Source organism: Amia ocellicauda, chromosome 14, assembly GCF_036373705.1.
Source record: "Amia ocellicauda isolate fAmiCal2 chromosome 14, fAmiCal2.hap1, whole genome shotgun sequence".
NCBI lineage: Eukaryota > Metazoa > Chordata > Actinopteri > Amiiformes > Amiidae > Amia > Amia ocellicauda.
Window position 1 is genome coordinate 19531379 of NC_089863.1, and position 26198 is coordinate 19557576.

General features: G+C 36.0%; 1 long non-coding RNA gene and 2 pseudogenes across 1 annotated transcript; 1 reads left to right on the plus strand and 2 right to left on the minus strand.

Annotated features, from left to right (window-relative positions):
* Positions 1 to 26198, minus strand: part of LOC136767321 (E3 ubiquitin-protein ligase TRIM39-like) — a 260729-nt pseudogene that overhangs the window by 192195 nt on the left and 42336 nt on the right.
* LOC136767843 (nuclear factor 7, brain-like) overlaps positions 4312 to 26198 on the plus strand; it is a 29678-nt pseudogene continuing 7791 nt past the window's right edge.
* LOC136767967 (uncharacterized) lies at positions 9327 to 11177 on the minus strand. Its single transcript, XR_010821914.1, has 3 exons — positions 11037 to 11177; positions 10600 to 10676; positions 9327 to 9603 (listed from the first exon to the last, which is right to left on the minus strand). It is a non-coding gene; the product is annotated as an uncharacterized LOC136767967 (long non-coding RNA).

The following is a 26198-nucleotide window of genomic DNA, read 5'->3' on the forward strand; positions in this document are numbered from 1 at the left end:
GATGTGGTCGATGCCTTTCATGATTTTAAAGACTTGGATCAAGTCCCCACGTAGTCTCCTCTGTTCAAGGGTGAAAAGGTTCAGTTCCTCAGTGTCTCAGTAGGACATTCCCTTCCGACCTGGAATAAGTCTGGTTGCTCTCCTCTGAACTGCCTCTAGAGCAGCGATATCTTTTTTGAAGTGTGGAGCCCAGAACTGTCCACAGTATCCAGATGAGCTCTAACTAGTGCATTGTACAGTCTGAACATCACTGCCCTTGATCTCAATTCTACACTTTTGACAATATACCCTAACATCCTGTTTGCCTTTTTTATTGCTTCCCCACATTGTTTGGATGGAGAAAGTGAGGAGTCCACATAGACTCATGGGTTTTCTCATGCGATACTTCATCTAGTTCTATAGTGTAATTATAGTGGACATTTTTGTTACCTGCATGTAATACCTTGCACTTGTCCACATTGAACTTCATCTGCCAGGCGTCAGCCCACAACTGAATATTATCTAAGTCCCTTTGAATAGCCTGTGCTTCCAAGATTGTATCTGCTGAGCCAACTATTTTAGTATCATCTGCACATTTGACAAGTTTGCTAACTATCCCAGAGTCCAGATCATTAATATAGATTAGAAAAAGCAAAGGCCCTAGTACTGATCCCTGTGGAACTCCACTAACAACCTCACTCCAGTTAGAAGCAACTCCTCTAATCGACACCCTCTGTTTCCTAAACATCAACCAGTTCATAATCCATCTACTTAAAGCTTCCAATTAGAGGATCAGTCTTTGGTGTGGAACCTTATCAAAAGCTTTCTGAAAATCTAAGTATATCATATCATGTGCTTTCATGTGATCTACAGCTGCAGTTGTGTGTTTGAGTCAATTTGCTGTCTTCCAGTCAATTGGCACATCCCCTGTTCTAAGTGTCATTTGCAATATTTTAGTTAGAGGCCTGATTGTTAACCTGTGGCATGTTATCTGTTTTTTCTTTTGTAAAAACCTGTGAAATACCCATTTACAACATTTGCCACATCTTGTTCGTTTTCCAAGATACTTCAATTTTTGCCCTTTAACTTCCTCCTTTATTGACGTCTTGCTGTTGTAGTGTTGAAAAAAGCTCTGTGCATTAGTTTGCTCTTTGCTTTCCTGATCCCTTTCTTAAGATCTCTTTGCAGCTCAACATTCTTTGTAATTTGTTTAATCTCCATCCCTATTGTATGCGCTATACAACATTTTCATTCTCTTGATATTTTTTTGCATACTTCTATTAAACTGTTTTGGCCAGTGTTTTTTGGTCCTCAATTTGGTCCTCAAGTTTTGGTACAAATTTCGCCTGAGCCTAAAGTAGGATATTCTTAAAATATAACCATCCATTTTCAAATGAATCTGTATCCAGTGTGCTCCAGTGCTGCCTCATACCTTCAAGATTTGCTTTTCTAAAAATGTCACAGAGGGTGCCAAGTATCCATGTGGTTCCTTAATTTCTTTATTTCACATATGTTTTTTTTTTATTTGTTGTTGATTTAACCTTTATTTTTCACTGATTTATTCCTTTCACTAATTGTTAATTTTTTTGCTGATTGTATTGATTGATTGTTTGCACTTGTTTTCACTTGTATGAATGCACAGGACATTGACAACAAATGCGGCGCACCTGTTTCACTGGGCATCGCCCCGCCCTTCACTCACAGCCACTACACCTGTCGACACTCAGCACAAGATAAAGGCTGGACTGGCCACAACAAAGGAGGGCAGCAGAGAGGCGCACAGAGAAAGGCCGCACAGAGAAAGGCCGCAGTGGTCACGGCCGCAGGGTGGGCAGACGACAGGCAGTAGAGACAGCACACGGGCTGTGAGGGTCGAGTCTGTGCGGGTTGTGGCAGGTCACTGTGGAGAACTGCTGGAAATCATAACAAATGAACAAAGTAACTCAAACAGTCTCGGAGTAATGAAGCAAAAGGTAGAACAAATTTACAGCTGTCCCTGGTCTCCCCTACTTATTGTAAACTGAACTATATTTAATGTGTACTTTACCACTTCTTTTGCAAAAGTTCTGATTGAAAGGCTATCAATATAGTCCAGAAAACTTCAGTGTTGTGTTATTTAGAAAGTTACAGAAACACAGTTTGGTTGCATGAACTTTATGGATCACACAGAAAACAAGCAGGAAGTTATAGTAAGACAGAAACTGCAGAGTGACTTTACTTGGATTTTAAGTTTCCTCATTATATTTAGTAAGATCAGCATGTCATGTTTTTAGGTGTGTTGAGAAGGGAAGTTGTGTGTAGCTGATCAAATAAAGTTGGCTGTGCAGTACAGAAGCCTTTAAATACATGTATTATTTTTTCAGGGAGAAAACAAATATAAACAAAATTAAACTGTAATAATAACACATCATTTATACCACTAATTTATTATTTGGTCCACCACTGAGAAGTCTTCACATTGCAGCAGGATTATTATGGCAAGCCAAATATAATTTTAAAATATGTGGACATGATATCTTTTAATTTGGTTTAATTTTATTTTATTTTCAAGATAAACATCTTGCATATATTTTTTAAATCATTTTGTATTTGGAAGGCATACAAAATATCTTAATATGACCTTGTCTATTTTGGCTTGTGTGGAATTCTTTCAGACGTCTTTCTAGCTTTCGAATTTGAGATCTTACATTTCTGCCGATATCTGAAAATCAGTAGAAACATCATTTGGATACATCTTTAATCCATTTTAAGCTCTTAAGTATTTTCAAAATCAGCTAAATAAGAACTCAATGTTTTAAAGATATCTGAAATGCATTTTGATATCTAAAAGTGATTAAAAGATACATCAAAATCTGAATGAAATGGAATGAGATTTCTAATCAATAACTTAGCTTGCCATATGTTTTAGCTATTATAGATTTTGAAGAGCATGCTATCAACATTACTAATTAAATGAAGTCACGCATTGATGAATGTGTGTCCAACCAGCCTTTGTGTGTTAATGTTCGCCAATAGCACTTACTGAGAGTGAAGAACTGAAAAGCACAACTGCTCTGAATGATGCAGGTGGGGTGAAGAGAAAATCAGGATGCAAAATAGATTTAGTATGAAGTTTCAAAAAGACTTAGATTAGCAAAAAACACAGGAAAGCAGATTCTGTTTGGTCATGTGAAATGGTTTCCTCTTTTATAGAGCATTTAAAGTAATTCCACCCCATTCTGTTGATGAACTCTCTGGAAACTCTTACAGTCCAGTCAGTCTCCTCCACATCCACCTCCAAGCAGAGTCTCTCTGAACTGCAATATCTGACACAATAATGCAATTCTCTGTCTCAGCACTGTTGGGGAAGCCTGTGTTTCATCTAAATGTCTTACTGGTTTTATATCCACAAACAGGGTGATGCTGGGATGAGCTGTATGAGGGTCCAGAGCCTTATTAAGGTTTACTGTAGTATATTGTGGTATAATGTGTAGGCAAACAAGGTAAAATCATGGTGAAATATGGACAGGTACAGTCATGCTAGTGATGCAGGATGTTGGCATTGTGAAGATATTCTAGGGCATGCCATTATCATTATTATCATTATTTGTGTATTTTATGTAGACTTGCTATACCCTAAATAGGCCTAATGATGAATCCCAGTCTAAGCCTCTCATGTTTTATTTATGTGTGGGAGCTGCCTTTGTAAGAGTCTACATGTGACCCTGTTTGCCTCTCCAGAACAGAGCATGTCCTTCAATCACATACAAACTATTCTCACTCCCACATTTGCATTGGCATTATACATGTGTACTTTAATATTGTAAGATGGGTAACCCTGGGTCGCCTTACTCTGGCGTGGGTAGAGGCTCAAGCAGACCACTTTCCCACTTTCCTTTCAATTCAGAGTTTTATTTGAACACACTACTTTAATGTTAATTTAGCTTTTGAGACTACAGTGCTTTCAGATATTTTCTCTCTCTCTCCATTTACTTATCCTAGAGAATCTAGTTGTGTTTTTTGAACAGATTTGCTATGTTGCTAGTAATGCTATAATGCAATAACTAGTGACAAATAAAATGTATCTGTGTTAACCAAATAGCACATTCATTCATAAACAATTTACTAATCAGGTAATATACTCTTATAATTAGGAAAATTAAATCTGTATCGCATTATTATTATTATTATTATTATTATTATTATTACATTTACTCCAGCTTACAGTAGCGAAAAGAGGACGGTATTTATTAAAAACAATGATGAGCTCATCACAGTAAAGTTGATGACCCCCCTCCCGCTCTGGCTCTTGCTGAACATTATTTTCTGGAAGTAGCCTTCTATTCTGAAACGTATACTCTTGGACAAACAGAACTCATTGGCTCAGTTGCCTCATGAGTTTGTCACATGAGTAGGTATGTAATTGTGTTAAAACGTTTGTGTAACATGCAAAATGTGTGAGTGTGGGCAGCCCTGCCAGTGTGGTCAGGAATAAAGCAGCAATACATTCACAGAGAAATGTTGTCTGACAGCAGTATAGCAGATATGAAGAAAAACAACCTGTGGGAGAATGTGGAGCTAAAATCTGTTAATCCTGCGTCAATGATGAAACAACCTGAACCAGAGACATCCCTGCCAAGAAGCACTGAAGGTACAGTTCAGCATCCAATCTAAAAACACAATCAGACTTTCTAATTATGAATATTTTCTCTTTATGCAAGTGCCAATATCTGTTATGTTGGAATTTAATCTCCCAAGAAGTATAATTAATCATAATTCTGCTTATTCCTGCATTTAATTGGACTCACTTGTACAAACCTTGGACCACAATTTGGGGTGTCCCAATGAGATGCAGCTGATTATCTGGGTATGCTTGGTTTTATAAATTAATAATCCAGAACATATCTACTATATTTATCTATATTAAATAATATATTAGAATCATATTAAAATAATTTCCTTATTATTGATATCATTTTTTCAAAGGGGGATATCACACATAATTACATGCCAAGCAAAAATAAATATAACATTTCACATTCCTTCCACATTTAAAACAGCACGATGAAGTGTGAAGCTGGGCTCGAAACATCTTTACTATCCGGCTGCTGTATTGCAGTTCTGTAACTTTAACTCAAAGCAGGAAGAGTAAAACAAATTTCTTTAGAATGACAACAGCAGTCAAATGCAATTAAGAGCAAGAGACGTTTGTATCGAAATGTTTTAGATTGACTGGCGTTCAGGGAAATCTCATGATGACTGTAACACCACTGTGTCATGACTCAAATTCAAATGTGAAATCTGTCATAGTTCAGCCTTGTACCCAGAAAATTAAAATAGAGCAATACAGTAATATTTATTAATCTCTCTTAACCTGAACCTAATGAGTACAGAATAGTAAATTCAGATGGTGGAGTTCACATGTAATCTAGAGAGGTTTACAGATATAATTTTAAATTGGGAAACATTTAAACTGGGGATCTGTAATATTTCATAATTGAAGAGAAACAAGCAATGGATTAAGGAATTGAAAAATGCATGCTATGCATCAACATCCATTTTGAGTCAAAGTTTCAGTTTCAGAAATATACAGTTTCTTGAATGGTGAAATAAGTCATTCTTCATATGGAGAAGTTTTCACATAATGCCAATCCATTAAATAAATCTGAATCAAAGATATCAATATGTATGCACTTTTTATACAATTTTTTTCCAGTTTTTATGTAAATTTACACATTTTTGACTTATCAAAGTAGCAATGGTGGCTCTACCATGTTTGGTACAAACTAAATTGCATCCAGCACTACATCAAGGCACCATGTGGGCAGTGAAGGGGCGAGGGGAGGCCGCAGCCTGTGTGATCCCTTCAGAAACTGTGCCACCAGAAAATGAGACCCAGGGGACTCACATCAATCCAGACATGACATGCGGAGATGGCCACCAGATACACTTTGAACGTGGACGGGGACTTGCCTTGGTCCAACAGCTCAACTAAAAATTGCAATATGACCCCAATGAGGCAGGTAACTGTGTCCTGACACCATCTTGACCCCGAATACAGCGGTTTGAATACTGTGACCTCATAGAGGGAGCTCTCACTGACTGAATAGTGACTACTACCACGGAGGTTGGCGTACCAGAGTGTACCATGCACCTGGGACAACAAGTCCAATCGTTTGGGGAGCTGCCAGGGCTCTCTGTCCAGGACAGGTCCGTGAACCAGAGTCTACGAGGCCACCAGGGCGCTATCAGCAGAACAGAAACAAATATTTCTAAAAATGTGTAAAACTTTTATAAAAAATGTCAAATAAAATAACTGGTTGGGACAAGTACCCACCTGCCTTGCAATAGCAATCCTAAATTAGTAAAGGTGTAACCAATTTCCTTCAAAATCACGCACCAAGTGAAGCTGGGTTGATACAAAAGTTGATCAATCAAAGGCCTTGAATATCCCATATAGCAAGACAATTAAGAAGTGGAAGGTGTGTGGCACCACGAAGACCCTTCCTAGATCAAGCCATCCCTCCAAACTGGATGACCAAGGATGAAGGAGACTGATTTTTTCCCTCCAAGTCCTAATTATTATGTGCTGTAACATAGTTCCTCTTTGTAGACTAGAATCTCAGCATGAAAGTCACATCTTTATTTTTAATTTCCTTAAATCAACAATATGCTCCATGTTATAACTCTAAATGTAGTTGTACAGGCACTCCCTGGGTTACGTAACACCTGACTTCCATACATTCGACTGGGCTCCCAGAAATTAAACAAAACGTTTCTCATAGACCCCGTTATGATCATTTTGTGTTAGATCCATAAAGAGCAAGTAGTGCATTTCTGACTTACACAGAGAGTTCCGTAATGAAACCCTTACATAAGATGAGGAACGTCTGAACTCTCCTTCTGACATACAGAGCCAAACTGAATCAATTAAAAAACATTGTCAAAGTGATTATTTTAAAATAAGTCTTAGGAGGAACCTGCTCTTTTTCCCAGGACCTCAGAAGAGCAGTGATGGGAGAGTGTCTCTGTGCAAGAGGATCTCGCTGCTCCTTGCCTGTGTGTGGATCCTCACTCTCATCTCTGGACTGGCTGTGTACTGTGAGTATTGAACAAGCAGGAGTTCACTGTCAGAGATGCTCCCACTCTGGACTGGACAGCAGGCTGACCATGAGGAATCTAGACAGTGTGACACCTGTGAAGTCTGTACAATTTTACGACATATGGTCTCACGCTTCAATCAGCCAGATAGCCATCAGACATTCAGAACAAAACACATTTAAAAAAGCATTTAGCATTTAAGTTAAACCCATTTGGAAGCAACTGTTATAAATTTCACTACACTAATGCAAATAACAGAATTAAAAGCATTGTAACTGAATGCTTCCTATGAAAACAATAAGCCTGACTCACCTATGCAGACAGCTGTAGCTATCATCAGGCCACTGCTTACTTTCTCCAGCTCTGAAGCTCTTTGTACTTTATGAAGTTAAGATGGCATAGGCAGTCTGATAGTTTGGAGTGTAAAAGCCAGGGTCCATCCATAATCATTGTACTGCTCTGTTCCAGGGTGGTCAGTAGTTTAGATGGCTGCTCATGTCAAAGTGATAGCCGGAAGTCCCGCCCTCCCTACGTACCATAGACCGGAAGGCCCACCTCACCTTCCGGTTACCCCCACATTTGAACCGGACCTTCTCTCTCCTTCCCAGCACCCTCTGAGTTACCCTTTCACCCTCCCTGTCAGCCATCTTGGATGGTGGCCATTTGTAAGGTCATAGGTCATCTTGGATGATATCAGCCATCTTGGATGGCAGCTATTTGTAAGGTCATAGGTCATCTGGTAAGATGGCAGCCATCTTGGATGGCAGCCATTTGTAAGGTCATAGGTCATCTGGTAAGATGGTAGCCATCTTGGATGGTGGCCATTTGTAAGGTCTTAGGTCATCTGGTAAGATGGTCGCCATCTTGCTAGGGTGACATCCATCATGGTGAGGGTCCGAGGGTACCTCACCCTGCTGGTGTGGAGGTGTAATGTTTAATAGCATAAACTGTGCTTTTAAGGTTATATTGTTTTATGATACTGTTTTAGTAATTTAAAAAATAAGAAAAGTTTTAAATACATATACATTTTTAAGGTTATATTGTTTTATGATACTGTTTAAGTACATAAAAAGAGAATATATATATTAGGTTATATTGTTTATTAAACTGTTTTAGTAAATTAAAAAATACAAGTTTTAAATACATATATACTTCTGAGGTTATATTGTTTTATGATACTGTTTAAGTAAATTAAAAAATAATAAGTTTTAAATACATATATATATATATATATATATATATTAGGTTATATTGTTTTATGATACTGTTTTAGTAAATAAAAAAGAATAAGAAAAGTTTTAAATACATATATATTTAGTATATATTGTTTTATGATGTTTTAGTAAATTAAAAGAGAATACAAAATGTTTTATATATATATATTGTTTTATGATACTGTTTTAGTAAATAAAAAGAGATTAAGAAAATATTTTTTTATATTTTATTTTAGGTTATAATGTTTAATGATTTGTTTTAGTAAATTAAAAAATTAAAAAAATAAAAGTTTTATACATATTAGGTTATATTGTATACATTTGAGAAAAATAAAAGTTGTAAATACTCATATATATTTTATTTTAGATTATGTTTGATTATACTGTTTTAGTAAATTAAAAAAGAAAAAATAATATTTACCCAGAGTGGGATTTGAACCCACATGGACATACGTCCATGTGTTTTTAGTTTATATGTTTTATGATTAGGCTTAGGATGATACTGTGTTGGCAAAATAAAAAGGTAAGAAAAAATCAATTAAGAAATGTATAGACTTACATATATTGCATGTCATTACATATATATGTGTATATATATATATCCGAAAGAGATTTAGGTATATATGTGTGTTTAAGTTTATATATATAGTTTATATATCAAAAGAAACTAAAGTCAAATACACCACTTTTCTTAGAGAACACAGTGACATGTATAATATTATATCTGTACATTTTGACCAGCCCTGTACTTTGTTACATTATGTTAATTATATTTGTTACATTAGTGAATGCTCAAACATAGCCTTAACATGTATCATATTTAAGAATATACTGCATTTAATTTCATTACACATACATACATATATACATATAACATATACATATATATATATATCTTATGTTTTATTTATCAATAGACACTAAAGACTAGTGAAGCACAGAGAGAGACACAGTGAAGCACTATTTGTGAGTACTCATATGTATAAAATTATATACAATATCATTTGTTTGTGCTCAAATGTATAGAATTAATAAAATACACAAACACACACACACAATGGCGACTTTTATTGTGACAAACAAGCATTTTACAACATGGAACATAGTCAGAAGTAGAAAAGGATACTGCAAAAAATGTTGTACAGATACTTGTAATTAATTTCTGGTTCACAACACCAACATTGGACAGAAAGAAACACTGACCTGTACGGAGTAATGTCATTCCATAACATTTCCAGCATATTCCATATATATTCTATTAAGTCTTTCACTGTTGGCTTCTTTTTCAAAGTTATACCTGATTCTGGCAACAAAGTATATCAGGTATCTACTGTAAATAAAGTGAGAAACACTTAAGTTTCTATTCCTTTGAAAAAACCTTATTTTTAAAACCTACAAATACATGGTGACAACTGCAAGCAAGAAACACATACAAAACACAGAAATAGGGACCACATTGCAAGGATATAATAATCACAAAAGGTATTTTACTGCAAATGTTAAGTTTTGTAAAATTATATATGTATATATCTATATATATATATATATATATATATATATATATATATATATATATATATATATATATATATATATATATATAACGTCTAGGAGTAATCTGCAAACTACATAGTGAAAATGCAATCAGTCTTCAGGAAACGCACACAGCAGACTGAAATAAGCACAACGTCATATTTAGACGACCCAAAACTGCATTCTACTAAACCCTGAAACTCTGAAAAATCACTACAAATTCTATGTTTTGTAAAATGGCTTATTTCACAGACACAGAAACAAATAGGCTCACCCTCAACATAGTCCAACACTTACACAAAGTATGATGTAAACTTACAGGTATACCAGTAGCACAGGGGTATTATTAATCTATTCATGCAACTTTTAGACACTTGTCTAATACAGAGCCAACAACGGCATTGAGAGCGGGTAGCAGGGCTTAGACAATGCTGTGCGCTGGGATTTAAAATGACTCTGTAGGCCAGGGCTTCAAAACCCCATTTTAACATGGTCCATTTAGTCTCCAACCCCAAAAATGCAAATGTTTTTTGTATCATATGTATTACTGTTGTATTACTATGTACATTAATGTGGTTTATACTTTTGACATAATTATCATATTTTTAAGTACAAATTAATAAATACAAATAACAAATACTATATAATAATAGTAACAATAATGCAAAAACATATTAAGCAATCATATTTTTACTTAAAAAATAATATATATAAAATAACAATATAATAATAATAATAATAATAATAATAATAATAATAATAATAATTTTAAATCATATTAAACAAAACTCACCCTGACTTTGTCACAACCGCAGGATGGGGAACCTCTGCTGTAGACCCTCATCCACTCTGTCAAGAGTTTGTAGGTGACTTGTAACACAAGGGCAGAAACATGAAAACTCTTGGTGGGGTGTTTCTGTCCAGTGGTCTGATCTGATACAACTTTCTACTACATGTCATATTCTATTAAAATAGAACAAATTAGTAGTAAAAAAAAAGTGTTAAATCTGCTCCTCTTATGAGTGTCTCTACAGCCCCTCCTTGCTCCCTTGCATTACAGAGCATGACACGTGCTCTTCACATTGAAATTCACATTCATGTTGATGTAGGACTCGTCAACACAAAACTGTACAAAGATACATGAAATACATAAACAATACAAACATTAAGAACAGAAACCACTTTCAATCTGACATTTCACAGTATAGAAATTAAATCAATTTGAATTACCTCATGGCTTTCCTCAGGCTCGGAGCCAGGCCCGGTCTTGCCCTCAGCGTCAGAAGCTGAGCGCTCTCTGTAAGACTCAGAGTATCGTTCAGCTGTGAGCGGTGGAGAGGGGAAAGGGAGATGCAGAGCAGGCAGGGTGTCTGTGAGACGGGTCTCTGTCCTGCTTGTCCTGCAGAGCCTCTCTTATCTGAAATGGCACTGGACACACCCAAAGCAGCAACGCCCCCAGACAGCAGCTCCTTAAGCGAGGACACTGTCAAATTTAACATTCAATAAAAGTCCACTGTTTTGACCATTTTCAGTTAATCAGTTACATAATCCTCAGCATCAAATGCATTGAGACCATACACAGCTTCCAGATGACTTGTACTTTAAGATATGTTGTATATTTAGGCTACCCTGTTATTGCTTGAATAAAATGTTTTTTTATGAGAGCAGTAAGAAAAAGGGGGAACAAAGATATATCATTGAATTAATAATTTTAAGCACTCTTGCTATTAGAAATAACTAAGATGAAGGCCTAAACTGGCTATTTAGTAACTGTTTTAAAAATAAATGGTTTTCTGTGAGTGTGCTAAAGAAACTTCTCATTTCTGTCATTACAGTGAAATAACAGGAATACGTAGTATATACCTAACAATTGCTTAGATTGAAATGCTTTTCTTTATGAAATGTAAGATGAGTGCTCAGAACAATTAGACATCTATATGTTATGTTGACAGTTTATGGCTGTGCTTTGCCATTAATCCAGATTTCACCTTGTTCTCTATGGGTTGGTTTCAGAGTATGATTAGCACTAGTTTAAGTACATTACTCAGAATATGGCACTCACCATTGTTTGATATACAAAATGATTTAGCCTGAAGGACAATAAACCATTGGTATATAGTACTATACTAGGCTAGCAAAAGTAATTTACCCATGTACATAAACAACTCACAGTCTGAATTAAACCTTCTTGGCTCGGTCTCACATGTACCAACTTTTAAAATCTCAATTTGACTTACTAGTAAAATTAACAAAGTGAGAGGGATTTAACCAAAGACGAAGAACTGTCTATTTTTTTAATTAAACCTTAATCATTTTTGCCATTATCAATATGTTGAATACCTAAAATGTGCACATAACAGAAATATTTACACAGGCATGTGTTCCCTTATGAGACTAGTGAAGGCTTAAAAGTGATAATAATAAAAAGAAAGAAATGTGTCAATATTGGTCTCTTAAAGGGAACTGTATAGAAAAAACTAATTTATGCTATTAAAATAAGTAAACTGAATATGGCACACAAAGACTGTGCGGCAATAATTAAACTGCTCTGTAGTAAAAACCATGAAACTGGGTCTGATTACATATTCCTTCTTTTATTGTTATTCGTAGTTTTCTCTCTGGATTAGTGTCCTGGAGAAGGACAGCACATACTTATCAGATTGGGTGGGAAACGGCAGAGCCCTGAATGTGGTTATCAGTAGCAAGCGATGGCTACGTTCTAGATAAGGCCCTACAACCAGGCCTGGCCATAACACCCCAACGACAGAGCCAGAGAGCTCGTGTTTATGTAGTAGGCCTACGAACCCAGTACTCAGAGTGTTTTTTAAAATTATTTAAAACCGTCCTATACTTTCTCACTCTATATTGATACAAGTACATTAAGTAAAAAAATAAACACACTTTGATGTTGTGGTATTGCATGAGCATTTCACTTCTTTTCTACGGATTATATCTGCTTAGAAATGTTCAGTCCTGATCATTTAGACAATCTCATTCTTAAACATGAACTATTTATCTAAATTGTGTATATATGGATTACCTTTAAATATGTGTATATCTTACTGTCTGTCTGGCTAAATGGAATGAGTATTTTGTACTTTATTATTTTACCATGCTACACTTACTATGCTCTCTTGTAATCTTAGTCTGTATTGCAGTTTGGGGTGTACAGTATTTCACCATATTCAAACAAAACAGTTATTCAGTTATGAAATCTTCAGATTACCATTTTTTGTTCAAAAACAATGTAAACAAGTTGAAATCTTTTCATGTCAAGGTAAACATGTTAATACTGGTTTATCCACAGAGAGATATATAGCTTATATAGCTATATATATATAGCTTTAATGTAATTATAAATATTGTCATACATGAGCTGATGTCCTTAATAATAATAATAATAATAATAATAATAATAATAATAATAATAATAATAATAGAGAAAGTCAAGAAGTCAAGAAATACACACAAAATGAATGAAAGAACCTAACACACACAATAACCTATTTAACATTTTTACAACCACAGAAGGTGACTAGTCAGCTTTTCTCTTGAATGTTTAAAAAATAAGGATTTGGTATAGCTCTAATGTTGTTCTCTACTTGTTAGTACATTTGTTCTAATCATTAATAGTCTTGAAGCATTCCCAGTGTGAAATACATAGAGGCACTAAACTATCTCAGTAAAGTGAAAATAGGTACACTCCATAGAATGGGATATATTTTCTTTCATTTTGTGTGTGTTTCTTGACTTCTTGACTTTCTCTATTATTATTATTATTATTATTATTATTATTATTATTATTATTATATTGTTATTTTATATATATTATTTTGTAAGTAAAAATATGATTGCTTAATATGTTTTTGCATTATTGTTACTATTATTATATAGTATTTGTTATTTGTATTTATTAATTTGTACTTAAAAATATGATAATTATGTCAAAAGTATAAACCACATTAATGTACATAGTAATACAACAGTAATACATATGATACAAAAAACATTTGCATTTTTGGGGTTGGAGACTAAATGGACCATGTTAAAATGGGGTTTTGAAGCCCTGGCCTACAGAGTCATTTTAAATCCCAGCGCACAGCATTGTCTAAGCCCTGCTACCCGCTCTCAATGCCGTTGTTGGCTCTGTATTAGACAAGTGTCTAAAAGTTGCATGAATAGATTAATAATACCCCTGTGCTACTGGTATACCTGTAAGTTTACATCATACTTTGTGTAAGTGTTGGACTATGTTGAGGGTGAGCCTATTTGTTTCTGTGTCTGTGAAATAAGCCATTTTACAAAACATAGAATTTGTAGTGATTTTTCAGAGTTTCAGGGTTTAGTAGAATGCAGTTTTGGGTCGTCTAAATATGACGTTGTGCTTATTTCAGTCTGCTGTGTGCGTTTCCTGAAGACTGATTGCATTTTCACTATGTAGTTTGCAGATTACTCCTAGACGTTATATATATATATATATATATATATATATATATATATATATAGATATATACATATATAATTTTACAAAACTTAACATTTGCAGTAAAATACCTTTTGTGATTATTATATCCTTGCAATGTGGTCCCTATTTCTGTGTTTTGTATGTGTTTCTTGCTTGCAGTTGTCACCATGTATTTGTAGGTTTTAAAAATAAGGTTTTTTCAAAGGAATAGAAACTTAAGTGTTTCTCACTTTATTTACAGTAGATACCTGATATACTTTGTTGCCAGAATCAGGTATAACTTTGAAAAAGAAGCCAACAGTGAAAGACTTAATAGAATATATATGGAATATGCTGGAAATGTTATGGAATGACATTACTCCGTACAGGTCAGTGTTTCTTTCTGTCCAATGTTGGTGTTGTGAACCAGAAATTAATTACAAGTATCTGTACAACATTTTTTGCAGTATCCTTTTCTACTTCTGACTATGTTCCATGTTGTAAAATGCTTGTTTGTCACAATAAAAGTCGCCATTGTGTGTGTGTGTTTGTGTATTTTATTAATTCTATACATTTGAGCACAAACAAATGATATTGTATATAATTTTATACATATGAGTACTCACAAATAGTGCTTCACTGTGTCTCTCTCTGTGCTTCACTAGTCTTTAGTGTCTATTGATAAATAAAACATAAGATATATATATATATGTATATGTTATATGTATATATGTATGTATGTGTAATGAAATTAAATGCAGTATATTCTTAAATATGATACATGTTAAGGCTATGTTTGAGCATTCACTAATGTAACAAATATAATTAACATAATGTAACAAAGTACAGGGCTGGTCAAAATGTACAGATATAATATTATACATGTCACTGTGTTCTCTAAGAAAAGTGGTGTATTTGACTTTAGTTTCTTTTGATATATAAACTATATATATAAACTTAAACACACATATATACCTAAATCTCTTTCGGATATATATATATACACATATATATGTAATGACATGCAATATATGTAAGTCTATACATTTCTTAATTGATTTTTTCTTACCTTTTTATTTTGCCAACACAGTATCATCCTAAGCCTAATCATAAAACATATAAACTAAAAACACATGGACGTATGTCCATGTGGGTTCAAATCCCACTCTGGGTAAATATTATTTTTTCTTTTTTAATTTACTAAAACAGTATAATCAAACATTATAATCTAAAATAAAATATATATGAGTATTTACAACTTTTATTTTTCTCAAATGTATACAATATAACCTAATATGTATAAAACTTTTATTTTTTTAATTTTTTAATTTACTAAAACGAATCATTAAACATTATAACCTAAAATAAAATATAAAAAAATATTTTCTTAATCGCTTTTTATTTACTAAAACAGTATCATAAAACAATATATATATATATATATATAAAACATTTTGTATTCTCTTTTAATTTACTAAAACATCATAAAACAATATATACTAAATATATATATGTATTTAAAACTTTTCTTATTCTTTAATTTTAATTTAATTTTGTATTCTCTTTTAATTTACTAAAACAGTATCATAAAACAATATAACCTTACAAATGTATATATACTTAAATTTTTCTTATTTTTTAAATTACTAAAACAGTATCATGACACAATATAACCTTAAAAATATATATGTATTTAAAATTTGTATTTTTTAATTTACTAAAACAGTATCATAAAACAATATAACCTAATATATATATTCTCTTTTTATTTACTTAAACAGTATCATAAAACAATATAACCTTAAAAATGTATATGTATTTAAAACTTTTCTTATTTTTTAAATTACTAAAACAGTATCATAGAACAATATAACCTTAAAAACACAGTTTATGCTATTAAATATTACACCTCCACACCAGCAGGGTGAGGTACCCTCGGACCCTCACCATGATGGATGTCACCCTAGCAAGATGGCGACCATCTTACCAGATGACCTATGACCTTTCAAATCGCTGCCATCCAAGATGGCTACCATCTTACCAGATGACCTATGACCTTACAAATGGCCGCCATCCAAGATGGCTGCCATCTTACCAGATTACCTATGACCTTACAAATGGCTGCCATCCAAGATGGCTGACAGGGAGGGTCAAAGGGTAACTCAGAGGGTGCTGGGAAGGAGAGAGAAGTTCCGGTTCAATGGTGGGGGTAACAAGAAGGTGATGTGGGCCTTCCGGTCTATGGTACGTAGGGAGGGCGAGACTTCCGGCTGTCACTTTGACATGAGCAGCCATCTAGACTACTGTGGTCTTCCAAATCAGGCTCTCAATCCAGTCCAATGATCAAAAGCCAGTACACTACATATTAAGCACACAAAAGCAGAATTCTTTACAACAAATGGTAAACATTCACCCAGTCACCCTCCACATCTTTCTCTCAAAGTATTTAACAACACAGTGCTCATGGCATGGTCCTTTTGTAGGGAGGACAAAGTATATACGGATATATCCATCCATTACTGTCACAATATTTGTTGATTGTGTGTTTGGTTTATTTTCAGTTTTCTTTGGTTCAGTAGACGAGCAAGCTTTCCTCAGGGTGAGAGGACGGCACAGTGAGCAGGAGAACAGCAACGCTGAGATAACTGGTATTCACATCTACTTATCTGTGCTGTCATTTCTTTATGCTTTTATCATTAAATCATTAAATATTACTAAGAATAATAATACATTTGTAAAAAGTTTACAATAAATTTGTGTTAAGTGCTTATTATAATTAAAATCTAATGCCAGGGTTCTTAATCATATGTCTAATACAGGGGTTTTCAAACCGGTCATGGAGTACCCCCTGCCCTGCTGGTTTTTGTTCTAACTGAGGTCTTAATTGCTTAATTGAATCCTACATTGACCTAACAAAGCAATATACTGTGACAGGCCTCTGTCTGCCAGGGCACGGCTGCTGCTGACGCCGCTGGTTAGGTGCTCATGTGCTGCAGCTGTGTTGTCGCTCCCTCGCTAACAGGCTGCGGACTCACGGCCGAGAACAATGAGCACCAAGGTGATTGTGACGTCAGCGGCAGCGCCCCTGTCTATTTAATATCACTCCCTCACTGGGGTAGGGAGCTAACCGATGAGAGGGAGGACTGAGTCTGCAACCCCCTGACTGCCCAGAGCACCCCATTTATTTGGACATTTATTTTCTTGTTTTGCTTTTGTTTTCATCCTGATTGCCTGTGTTTCCCCCTAGTTGGGAACAAAAACCAGCAGGGCATGGGGTACTCCAGTACCGGTTTGAAAAACCCTGGTCTAATAAATACATTTGAGAACTGGACATAATGACAAACAAAGTCAAAGAAAAAATTAAGAGCATTTAAATCAGATTTTAATGTGTGTGTACTATGTTGTATACTACTCTTGAATAACCTATTGTGTAGTGTATATATTATATTATATTATCGGGAGGAGCGAGGATTTAATTAAAGGGGCGGAGCATGTCCCTGTCCCCTTTACCAGATCTTAGACTATACAAACCCAACAAAACAAGCATTACTATCACTGTATATTGAATCAAGCAGGTCTATATATGCAAGAAAGAAAACATGTACAGATACGAAATAAGAAAACATGCCATATGTAACGCTGTTTTGTGGAGTTCCTGTTTTCACTGCACTTGTCCATGTCTATCGTGTCACTGTTAGCAACAGCAGAGCTAGCAGCAGGTGTATGGGATTCAGCCACAACATCTGGATGACAGTGAGAAGTAGCTTGTTAGTGGACACATGAGGAAATGATACTATTTGTCTTGTCTCGCTCCTTGTGTGTTTGGGCACCAGACTTGTACATTCTATATTTTTTTCCTACAAAGTTTAAACTAGGCTATGCTAGACTAGATATTGACCGGACACATGGCAAATGTCAATCATATATATGTGTGTATGTATATATATATATATATATATATATATACACACACACACCGATCAGCCATAACATTATGACCACCTGCCTAATATTGTGTAGGTCCCAAAACAGCCCTGACGCGTCGAGGCATGGACTCCACTAGACCTCTGAAGGTGTACTGTGGTATCTGGCACCAAGACGTTAGCAGCAGATCCTTTAAGTCCTGTAAGTTGCGAGGTGGGGCCTCCATGGATCAGACTTGTTTGTCCAGCACATCCCACAGATGCTCGATTGGATTGAGATCTGGGGAATTTGGAGGCCAAGTCAACACCTTGAACTCATGATTCATCAGACCAGGCCACCTTCTTCCATTGCTCCGTGGTCCAGTTCAGCTCACATGCGCATTGTAGGTGCTTTCGGCAGTGGACAGGGGTCAGCATGGGCACCCTGACTGGTCTGCGGCTACGCAGCCCCATACGCCACAAACCGAGATGCACTGTGTGTTCTGACACCTTTCTATGAGAACGAGCATTCAATTTTTCAGCAATCTGAGCTATTTGAGCAATTTGATAATGTTATGGCTGATCAGTATATATGTAAAAGACTAAACCTCATGTGAAGTGGATCCATTTATTATGTTATACTGTGTTCTAAAATATAATTATGCTGTTGTTGTCTTTGTCACCTAGAACTGAGGAAGCAACTGCAGAACAAGGAGAATGAAATCTCCAATCTACAGACAAACCATTCCAGCCTCCAGCAAGAGTTTTTAGACTTTTCGAGAGATGTTAAGAAAATTATAGAGGGTTGTGCCCTCTCACAGAGATCAAACACTGGTGAATATTCACTGCCACACTTCATTATAATCCTGTTGTCTTGTATTATTATTATAATTGTTAGTCATTCAAGTTTAAACACTATATATTACATAGATCGGAGACGTGTTATTGTGGTTCGATCTATCCTCCTTTTATTAGGGGAAATGTACACCAGGGGTGGGTGTGTGTCTTGCTTGATTGATCAACATGCGGTCCTCACGATCTGTATACCCTGTGTTCAATACTGTGCTCTCGCCCAATCACCACACACATCATTATTTGCTTATAAACTATTCAATATTCAATGAACTTAGACTGCTGTTGAGAACTGTGAACTTGTATTCATGTATATTTCTGTGTTGCCATTGAGACAAGTTCCTACACCCCCTTCCCAAGTTTCTTATTCCATTTGCACGAGGGTGTTACTGACTGCAATGGGTGGAGGTCCCCATTTTCTTTTTGAGCCTCTGCCCCCGACAGTGTCTCGGCACATCCCTCCCTCAGGCTCATTCTCAAGATTTGTACCATGAAATAATCGTATGTTTTTCCGAGCTGGCTTCATCACTATTTGAAAAGAAGGTTCTAACTCCCGGTGTCTTATGGACAGATCAGGGGTTTTCAAACCAGTCCTGAAGTAGCCCCTGCCCTGCTGCTTTTTAATTTAAGTTCTTAATTACTCAATTGAATGCTATATTGCTTTGTTAGGTCAATTAAGGATTCAATTAAGCAATGAAGACCTCAGTTGGATCATAAACCAGCAGGGCAGGGGGTACTCCAGGACCGGTTTGAAAACCACTGCCCCAGATAATTGTAACACTGCCACCCACTCTTCAGTAATGATCTCTCAGCTTAGTTAATTTTTTATGTAATATGGTTGAGGTAAAGAGTTCTTCCTTTCAGGTATTGTCGGTGTCTGTTTTCTTTGAATACCATTAGTGTCACAACTTCTTTTGGAATTTCTTGTTAGCACTTATCTAAATATCTCTCATTGTCAAAGGGGATTTGAGACAATGTGTCGGCATCGTTATTGACTTTGCCATGTCTCTATTTAATATCAAAATGTAAGTCTGCTACTTCACCTACTCAGCGGTGTCCAGTAGCATTGAGTTTAGCAGTACTCATCACATAAGTTACTGGATTGTTATCTGTGAAGATAGTCTTCTCTTCTGGGGACTCTGCGAGCTCCTTCAGTTGCTCCCTGCTGATGTTGCACTACAGTAATGTTCCAGACAGTTTCTATGCGGGTGATATCTTCAGCCATCCTGTTGATCGTGGTCCGAGCCGCTCCAGTTTTCTCTGGAACTTTCCCAACAGCACAGCACTTCCCCTGGCTGCTCTTGCTACGGATTTCATTGGAAATGGCCGACTCGTTTCCTCTCTCCCTCTGCTGACTGTCACTCGCACTGCAGACTTTCTTGCTCTGCTGTCTACCGGTTCAGATCATGTGTATTTGCAGCAATATCACACACTGATCCTGGGCGAAACCCCTAGAATCTGTTACAGGTCTAGGGATGGCAAGACATGTTGCCAGATTACTGAAAAATAAAGAGACCTAGACATTTCACCTTTCTTTTCCAAGATGGCTCCTTTATTATGTGAAAAGTTTGCATATTAATCAGAATACCTTTCCTAGTTACATCATTTTCCATTTATCTTACAGCACACACACTTCACAATAGAAAACAATGCACCTTCATCATCTGGCCCATAAACTCACAGATTAATTTAGATTTTTACAGTCAAAACTAAGTTATAACCACAAATTAATATCTCTGTTATGATTAAGGTAGTATATTGTTCAGATTAATGTATTTTACCAATAGTACAGATTCAGTATTTAGTTCACATTTTACCTTTTAACCTTGTTCTTTGTGTAACATGTGGTAAAGCATTATTATCAGTAAACACTTATTTTCATAGTTTTAAAACTAAACAAGCAAAATAAACGAATGGCACAATGTAAAGAGCAGTTCACCATCTTTGTATTTTACCAGTTTAGTAAGAATTAGTTTTAGTGAGAATCAGACTTACTGAGAATCCACAAGAATATGACAGAGAGTTGTCCAGCATTGGTGAATATTCAGATTGCACTGCTAATCTTCATTACAATCCAGTTGTCTGCTACAAATAAATAATTATCCATAAATAAATAATTAACTATCATATACATTACATTGCCAAAAGTATGTGGACACCTGCTGATCGAACATCTTATTCCAAAATCATGGGAATTAATATGCAGTTAATCCACCCTTTGCTGCTGTAAAAGCCTCAACTCTTCTGGGAAGGCTTTCCACTGGATGTCAGGGCTCGATGTCAGGCCAGTCAAGTTCTTTCACACAGATCTCTACAAGTCATTTCTGTATTGCCCTCACTTTGTGCACGGGGGCATTGTCATGCTGATAGAGGACAGGGCCTCCCCAAACTGTTGCCACAAAGTTGGAAGCGCAAAATCATTTAGAATGTAATTGTATGCTGTAGTGTTAATATTTCCCTTCAGTGGTATCAACGGACCCAGCCCTGAACCTTGAAAAACAGCCCCAGACCATTATTCATCCTCAACAAACATTACAGTTGGCACTATGCATTTGGACAGGTAGTGTTCTCCTGGCATCTGCCAAACACAGATTCGTCCTTCAGACTGCAGATGGTGAAGCGTAATTCATCACTCCAGAGAACGTGTTTCCACAGCTCCAGAGTCCAATGGTGGGGAGCTTTACACCACTCCACCTGACACTCCAGCATGGTGATCTTTGGCTTGTGTGTGGTTGCTCTACCAATGGAAACTGGGGCAGTTGATCGGGGCAGCACTAGCAGGGCAGACATTTGATGAACTGACTTGTTAGAAGGGTGGCATCCAATGGCAGAGATACATTGAAAGTCACTGCCAATGCTTGTCTAAAGACATTGCATGGTAATCCAGTATAAGATTGTTAAGCGAAAAAATAGTTGACACTCAAGAGTTTTCTGCTTCTTCATTATAAATGATCTGTTCTGAAAATAAAGGACAAAGACAATCTGCTCTGCATCCTTACACTTTTTAAAGGCAAGTTCTCAATACAGCAACTAAAACCATATATACAATACTTGATATAATATCCCCTGAGGCTAAACCTCCTGTGAAGTTGATCCATTTGTGATGTCATACTGTGTACTAAGATATACTTCTATTGTCTTTGACACCTAGAACTGAAGAAGGAACTGCAGAACAAGGAGAATGAAATCTCCAATCTACAGAGCAGATACAGCAGTTTGAATGCCAGCTGTGATGGTTTGTATTCATGTATATCTCTGTGTGTAGTAATTGAACATTTACTTTACTTAAATTACTAAATGGAAGTGGGAAAGGCATGGGTATTAACAGTAGATAAGACTGACTCCTGGCTGTAACAAGTCAGTTATATGTTGGAGCTCTAAGGTAACACAGTCTCTCACATTATTTTTTCTTCATATGAATTTACACTGGCTTAGACATGTTTGAAATATCTGAATTGTGATGGAGGTATGTGTTACTGACTGCACTGGGAGTGGGGTGCGTTTTGAGCCATTGACCCCGTCTCTGCTTCAGGCTCATTCTCAGTATTTTTACCATGGAATATCCCTATGTACACTGGTTCAATAACTAGGTGACACTGTGCTATGAAACATAACATAATCTCTGTCCCCGAGGAGTGAGGAAGCACCTGCAGAACAAGGAGAGTGAAAACTCCAAACTGCAGGACACTTAATATGAAGGCAAGATGTCTCCAGTGTGAAGAAGAGCATTAAATAATCTCAGGCCAGTTTACACCTCTTCTGTCTCCCATGCAGGACTGCAGAGAAAACAGGAGACCCTTCAGACAAACCATTCCAACCTCCTGCAAGAGCATTCAGATCTACTGAGAAACCACAAGAATATGACAGAATCCAACACTGGTGAATATTCAGATTCCACTTCTATATTCATTATAATCCAGTTGTTCTCTATAAATAAATAATAATAAAAAACGAAACAAGTAAATATCATATATATCTAGACAATTGGTCAGAACATTGGGTGAAATAGGTTAATTATTAGTTATATCATGCTGTGGTCTGTAGAATAAATCTATTGCTGTCTGTGTCGCCCAGAACTAAAGAAGGAAGTGCTGGATGAGAAGATTGAGAAATCCAAATTACAGAGCAGATACAATAGTATGAAGGCAGGTTATCTCCCCATAGAGATGTGCTTCCCCAATAACAGAAGCAAGACTGGTGAGTTTGTCTTGATCTTTCCTTTTGTTTTAAAATAAATACTATAGTAGAAATTGCCTTTCATTAGTTTTATTTTTTCATCTTGATAGTTACATACATTTTCATTTTCAAGTGTGGAATGTTTGTTTCAACTGAGCATTAAATCTAACCAACAATATCTAACCAACATATTACAGATATTAGCATCTGGGAATCAGGAAGCAATAAAACAAGCAAAGAAAAGTAGTTTCAGCATCATTTTCAACACAAGGCATAATAATTGTTTGCTATTGAAAGAAGAGAGCTTTTGAAAGTTTGAATGATGTCATCAAAACACTTCACTTATAAGTTTAAAGGTTCAGAAAGTGGAAACGATATATTGTAGAGAAACCCCTTTAAAATTGTTAATTTAGTAACTTAATCATGGTTTTAGAAATTACTTCCGAACCTACATTTTCCCCTTTTGCAAATCACATCTGCAAAATCTCCTTTTCTGTGATGTTGAGATTTCCAGTGTGATCCTCTAAATTTAAAACATAATTGAACTGTGTCACTGAAGCACAGTTTGCATGGACACAGACAATTACAGTGCCAGGTCATGTGAGGGTCCATTCAATTAAAAATTTTCAGAAAAAATAAATCATATACATATATATAAAAAAGATGTCACTCTGCCAAAAATATATACACCGATCAGCCATAACATTATGACCACCTGCCTAATATTGTGTAGGTCCCCCTTTTGACACCAAAACAGCCCTGACCTGTCGAGGCATGGACTCCACTAGACCTCTGAAGGTGTGCTGTGGTATCTGGCACCAAGACGTTAGCAGCAGATCCTTTAAGTCCTGTAAGTTGCGAGGTGGGGCCTCCATGGATCTGACTTGTTTGTCCAGCACATCCCACAGATGCTCGATTGGATTGAGATCTGGGGAATTTGGAGGCCAAGTCAACACCTTGAACTCGTGATTCATCAGACCAGGCCACCTTCTTCCATTGCTCCGTGGTCCAGTTCTGATGCTCACGTGCCCATTGTAGGTGCTTTTGGCAGTGGACAGGGGTCAGCATGGGCACCCTGACTGGTCTGCGGCTGGGCAGCCCCATACGCAACAAACTGCGATGCACTGTGTGTTCTGACACCTTTCTATGAGAATGAGCATTCACTTTTTCAGCAGTTTGAGCTACGGTTTTGCAGGTCTGGTCCCGATGTATGGATGTTATTTCTTATGTACAGATTTTGTATTGCATATATATATATATATATATATATATATATATATATATTATTTTTTATTTATTTTTTCCTGTGTTTAACGGTACCAGAGTAGAAGGACGGAATTATAATAATTAATAAAGCGTTGACACAGCTGGTCTGTATTGAATAGTGTGTCAGTATCACGGCTCAGGGACTGGCCCTACACCACAGAAATGAGCACATTGATGCACTAGATGTCATCGATCTTTAATTCGCTGCGAGTGACATTTTGAGTCCGCCAGCTTGGGTAATAATGACCCTTCTTCTTAACACACCAAAATGATAAAAGCATAGCCTATTAATAATAGAGTACAGCATACAATAAAACATAGTGAGCAACGTATACACTAGCCTTAGAGTGTACACTTTAATTTAGGCTTCATGAATGGTATCTTGATTAATGTCCAGATCGATGTCTCCCTCATTCGGCTCCAATACTAATGTGAAGGATCCGCTCTCATCTCTAACCAACTGGGCACACTGCGCATGTCTGACCACGGGACTTTAGTATATATATATTTCTTGCAGAGTTACATATTTTTTCTGGTATATTATATATCCACTTTGGTATATGATATATCCACTTTGATATATGATTTATTTTTTCTGTTAATTTTGAAATGATCGGCCCATCAAAAAAGAATGGTGGGGCATTGCTAGGGAGCAGGTAACTAGTTCTTGTATCTGAGGACTATGAAGATGAGATCACTGGTCGTGTAAGGAGCGTATGCAGTGGGCAGATGAGTCTATTCAAGATTTAGCTTTTGCTTTTCGAGCATTGTGGAAGAGGTGAAAATCTAATATTCAGGAAAGTGATGTTGTAAAGCTTCTGCTGAACAAATATGAATCCATATCTGGTTAGTCACTGACAGGGAAGGGCTCAATTCAGTTCATGATTTTCAGTTAGTGTATTAGAAAAGGATAGAGTATTACAAATGAGCTTAGATGGACAGTTTCAAATACTATTACTCCCTATCTCTTTGTTTATTGAACTACAAGGAAATCCATCTCTTTCTAGTTCAGGTGGAAAACTTTTTTCTCAATAATATGGCAACTTGTGAAATGATGAATACTGATGCTCTCTAACTGTTCATTCTGTTTTCAGTCAATAGTGTATTATCTGAATATTCAAGTAAGTTGGACTTTTGTTTTGAACAATGATTTTAATTTTAATTTCATTTGATTTAAGGTAAATTGGAAGTATATATTTGATCAGTGGTACATTAAAATACATTGATATCAACAGGGCAAATGAATAAGCATCCCTTGTATAGAAACAAACAAAAAACATGTATTTTAGCAATACAAGACAGTTTAGAAGTTGTATGTTGGTTTAAGCATTTCAATCACTGCAATCTTCACATTAAGCAGAAAACAGATACTATTATTTCAGTTTATTTATGATCAAATTTGAAGTATAATGTACATTGAAAAGTGTTGAAAGTCTAAACAAATAAGATCTGTTTGTGGAAATACAATACACCTGTAACACAGTATCTGCTTCTCAACAGGAAAGGAGGGAGTTGTCCTTAAACCAGGTAAATCACATAACAAATGTGAATGAATTTCCAATAGGGAAACTGCATGATGTGATGTAGTTCCCATTTAAATATGTATTAATGTTGCTTTCTGAATAATGGTCAACTTGTGGAACATCAGCGATATCTAGTGGCCCCCAACACCACCACTCCACCGGGGTCAACAGGCCTATTTCTCTCTTAGCATCACTCTCTAAAGTGGCATGAATACAATCTATTTGTTGA